This window comes from Arachis stenosperma, chromosome 4 (genome assembly GCF_014773155.1).
Source record: "Arachis stenosperma cultivar V10309 chromosome 4, arast.V10309.gnm1.PFL2, whole genome shotgun sequence".
In the NCBI taxonomy this organism is placed as follows: Eukaryota; Viridiplantae; Streptophyta; class Magnoliopsida; order Fabales; family Fabaceae; genus Arachis; species Arachis stenosperma.
In genome coordinates, this window is record NC_080380.1 from 51569662 (window position 1) to 51574837 (window position 5176).

Genomic DNA, 5176 nt, shown 5'->3' on the forward strand with positions numbered 1-5176 from the left:
CCTTGTCTTTGTTGCTCCTCTCTCATTATTCTTTGATCTTCTCTAATTTCATGGAGGAAAATGGAATGTTCTTGGTGCTCCACCCTTAGTTGTCCCATGTTGGAACTCAATTCTCCTAGGGAGGTGTTGATTTGCTCCCAATAGTTTTGTGGAGGAAAGTGCATCCCTTGAGGCATCTCAGGGATTTCATGATGAGTGGGATCTCTTGTTTGCTCCATCCTTTTCTTAGTGATGGGCTTGTCCTCATCAATGAGGATTTGGTCCAACCTTTGATCAAAGTCGACCCTTCTAGTGTAAGGGTATTCATCTCCTTGCATCATGGGCAAGTTGAATGCCAACCTTACATTTTCCGGACTGAAATCCAAGCATTTCCCCCAAACCATTGTAAACCAATTCTTTGGGTTCGGGTTCACACTTTGATCATGGCTCTTGGTGATCCATGCATTGGCATAGAACTCTTGAACCATTAAGATTCCGACTTGTTGAATGAGGTTGGTGAGAACTTCCCAACCTCTTCTTCGAATCTCATGTCAGATCTCCGAGTATTCACTCTTTTTGAGCTTGAAAGGGACCTCGGGGATCACCTTCTTCAAGGCCACAACTTCATAGAAGTGGTCTTGATGCACCCTTGAGATGAATCTCTCCATCTCCCATGACTCGGAGGTGGAAGCTTTTGCTATCCCTTTCCTCTTTCTAGAGGTTTCTCCGGCCTTAGATGCCATAAATGGTTATGGAAAAATAAAAAGCAATGCTTTTACCACACCAAACTTAGAAGGTTTGCTCGTCCTCGAGCAAAAGAAGAAAGAAGAGAGTAGAAGAAGAAGAAATGAAGGAGATGGAGATGGCTTTGTTATTCGGCCAAAGGGAGAAGTAGTGTTTAGGTTATGGGAAAATGAGGGGGTGAAGATGGGTTTATATAGGGGTGGAGAGAGGGGTAGGGTTTGGCTATGGGAGGGTGGGTTTGGGAGGAAAAGTGGTTTGAATTTGAATGGTGAGGTAAGTGGGGTTTTATGAAGGATGGATGTGAGTGGTGAAGAGAAATATGGGATTTGATAGGTGAGGGGTTTTTGGGGAAGAGGTGTTGAGGTGATTGGTGAATGGGTGAAGAAGAGAGAGAGTGGTGGGTTAGGTGGGGATCCTGTGGGGTCCACAGATCCTGAGGTGTCAAGGAAAATTCATCCCTGCACCATGTGGCGAGCAAATATGCTCTTTATGCCAATTCTGGTGTTAAACGCCGGGCTGGTGCCCATTTCTGGCGTTTAACGCCAGCTTCTTACCCTTTCCTGGCATTTAACGCCAGTCTGGTGCCCCTTTCTGGCGTTAAACACCCAGAATGGTGCCAGACTGGGCGTTAAACGCCCATTTGCTGCCCTTACTGGCGTTTAAACGCCAGCAAGGTTTTCCTCCAGGGTGTGCTATTTTTCTTTCTGTTTTTCATTCTGTTTTTGCTTTTTCAATTGATTTTGTGACTTCCCATGATCATCAACCTATAGAAAAAATAAAATAAAGGAGAATAGATAATTATAACATTGGGTTGCCTCCCAACAAGCGCTTCTTTTAATGTCAGTAGCTTGACATTGGGCTCTCATGGGGCCTCACAGATACTCAGAGCAATGTTGGAACCTCCCAACACCAAACTTAGAGTTTGAATGTGGGGGTTCAAAACCCAAACTTAGAAGTTGGTTGTGGCCTCCTAACACCAAACTTAGAGTTTGACTGTGGGGGCTCTGTTTGACTCTGTTTTGAGAGAAGCTCTTCATGCTTCCTCTCTATGGTAACAGAGGAATATCCTTGAGCCTTAAACACAAAGGATTCTTCATTCACTTGAATGATCAATTCTCCTCTGTCAACATCAATCACAGCCTTTGTTGTGGCTAGGAAGGGTCTGCTAAAGATGATGGATTCATCCATGCACTTTCCAGTTTCTAGGACTATAAAATCAGCAGGGATGTAATGGTCTTCAATCTTTACCAAAACACCCTCTACAAGTCCATAAGCTTATTTTCTTGAATTGTCTGCCATCTCTAGTGAGACTCTTGCAGCTTGCACCTCAAAGATCCCTAGTTTCTCCATTACAGAGAGAGGCATGAGGTTTATACTTGACCCTAGGTCACACAGAGCCTTCTTAAAGGTCATGGTGCCTATAGTACAAGGTATTGAAAACTTCCCAGGATCCTGTCTCTTTTGAGGTAATTTCTGCCTAGACAAGTCATCCAGTTCTTTGGTGAGCAAAGGGGGTTCGTTCTCCAAAGTCTCATTACCAAATAACCTGTCATTTAGCTTCATGATTGCTCCAAGGTACTTGGCAACTTGCTCTTCAGTGACATACTCATCCTCTTCAGAGGAAGAATACTCATCAGAGCTCATGAATGGCAGAAGTAAATCCAATGGAATCTCTATGGTCTCTGTGTGAGCCTCAGATTCCCATGGTTCCTCATTAGGGAACTCATTGGAGGCCAGTGGACGTCCATTGAGGTCTTCCTCAGTGGCATTCACTGCCTCTTCCTCCTCTCCTAGTTCGGCCATGTGAATCATGTTAGTGGCCTTGCATTCTCCTTTTGGATTCTCTTCTGTATTGCTTGGAAGAGTACTAGGAGGAAGTTCAGTAATTTCTTGCTCAGCTGACCCACTTGTGCCTCCAAATTCCTAATGGAGGACCTTGTTTCAGTCATGAAACTTTGAGTTGTTTTGATTAGATCAGAGACCATGGTTGCTAAGACAGAGTGGCTTTGCTTAGAATTCTCTGTCTGTTGCTGAGAAGATGATGGAAAAGGCTTGCCATTGCTAAACCTGTTTCTTCCACCATTATTGTTGTTGAAACCTTGTTGAGGTCTCTGTTGATCCTTCCATGAGAGATTTGGATGATATCTCCATGAAGAATTATAGGTGTTTCCATAGGGTTCTCCCATGTAATTCACCTCTTCCATGAAAGGGTTCTCAGGATCATAAGCTTCTTCTTCAGATGAAGCGTCCTTAGTACTGCCTGGTGTAGCTTGCATTCCAGACAGACTTTGAGAAATCATATTGACTTGTTGAGTCAATATTTTGTTCTGAGCCAATATGGCATTCAGAGTATCAATCTCAAGAACTCCTTTCTTCTGATTTGTCCCATTGTTCATAGGATTCCTTTCAGAAGTGTACATGAATTGGTTATTTGCAACCATTTCAATGAGTTCTTGAGCTTCTGCAGGCGTCTTCTTCAGATGAAGAGATCCTCCAGCAGAGCTGTCCAGTGACATTTTGGACAGTTTAGACAGACCATCATAAAAGATACCTATGATGCTCCATTCAGAAAGCATGTCAGAGGGACACTTTCTGATCAATTGTTTGTATCTTTCCCAAGCTTCATAGAGGGATTCACCTTCCTTCTGTCTGAAGGTTTGGACTTCCTCTCTAAGCTTACTCAATTTTTGAGGTGGAAAGAACTTTGCCAAGAAGGCATTGACTAGCTTTTCCCAAGAGTTCAGGCTTTCTTTAGGTTGTGAGTCCAACCATATCCTAGCTCTGTCTCTTACAGAAAAAGGGAATAGCATAAGTCTGTAGACCTCAGGGTCAACCCCATTAGTCTTGATAGTGTCACAGATTTGCAAGAATTTAGCTAAAAACTGATGAGAATCTTCCAATGGAAGTCCATAGAACTTGCAATTCTATTGCATCAGAGAAACTAATTGAGGCTTAAGCTCAAAGCTGTTTGCTCCAATGGCAGGGATAGAGATGCTTCTCCTATAGAAGTCGGGAGTAGGTGCAGTAAAGTCACCCAGCACCTTCCTTGCATTGTTGGCATTGTTGTTGTTTTCGGCTGCCATGGGTTCTTCTTCTTTGAAGATTTCTGTTAGGTCCTCTACAGAGAGTTGTGCCTTAGCTTCTCTTAGCTTTTGCTTCAAGGTCCTTTCAGGTTCAGGATCAGCCTCAACAAGAATGCTTTTGTCTTTGCTCCTGCTCATATGAAAGAGAAGAGAACAAGAAAATATGGAATCCTCTATGTCAAAGTATAGAGACTCCTTGAGGTGTCAGAGGAAAAGAAAAATAGAAGGAAGAGGTAGAAAATTCGAACTTATCAAGGAAAGATAGAGTTCGAATTGTGCATTGTGGAGGGATGTTAGTCCATGAATAGAAGGATGTAAGAAGAGGGGAAGAAATTTTCGAAAATAAATTAAAAAGATTTTAAAAATATTTTGAAAAATACTAATTGATTTTCGAAAACTAAGAGTGGAAAAGAAATCAAGTGATTTTTGAAAAAGATTTTGAAATTAGAAATAAAAAAGATATGATTGAAAACTATTTTGAAAAAGATGTGATTAAAAAGATATGATTGAAAAGTTATGGTTTTAAAAAGATGTGATTGAGAAGATATGATTTGAAAAACAATTTAAAAAAAAGATTTGATTTTGAAAATCATTGACTTGACTAACAAGAAAAGATATGATTCAGACATTAAACCTTTCTCAATAGAAAAGGCAACATACTTGAATTGCTGAATCAAATCATTAATTGTTAGCAAGTATCTTTGAAAATGGAAAGAAATTGATTTTGAAAACATATGATTGAAAAGATATGATTTGAAAAAGATTTGATTTTGAAAAATTTTGAAAACCTGAAAAAAATTTGAATTGAAAACAAAATCTTCCCTCTTGTGCCATCCTGGCGTTAAACGCCCAGAATGGTGCACATTCTGGCGTTTAACGCCCAAAACACTACCCTTTGGGCGTTAAACTTGAAAAGACACAAATCAAAAATATTTTTTGGATTTTTAATAATGAGGAATAATCAAAATGCAACTAAAATCAAATAACAATGCATGCGAGACACCAAACTTAGCAATTTGTATACTACTGACACTAACAAAATGAGAATGCATATGAGAAACAACAAAACACTCAAGACAAGAGAATTTAAAGATCAGAACAAGGAAATCATCAAGAACAACTTGAAGATTAATGAAGACATATGAATGAATGCAAGAAGAACAGAAACATGCAATTGACACCAAACTTAACATGAGACACTAGACTCAACAAGAAACATAAAATATTTTTGGTTTTTTATGATTTTGTAATTTTTTTTTTGGATTTTTCGAAAATTAAGTGGAAAAGAAAATAAAGGTATCAAAATTCTTAATGAGAATTCCAGGAATCATGCAATGTTAGTCTAAAGCTTCAGTCTAAAGAAATTAGAC

General features: G+C 39.9%; 1 non-coding gene across 1 annotated transcript; it reads left to right on the forward strand.

Annotated features, from left to right (window-relative positions):
* The first annotated feature begins 3293 nt into the window (after positions 1 to 3293).
* LOC130977434 (small nucleolar RNA R71) lies at positions 3294 to 3401 on the forward strand. The gene has a single exon (XR_009085124.1). It is a non-coding gene; the product is annotated as a small nucleolar RNA R71 (small nucleolar RNA).
* Positions 3402 to 5176: the final 1775 nt, after the last annotated feature.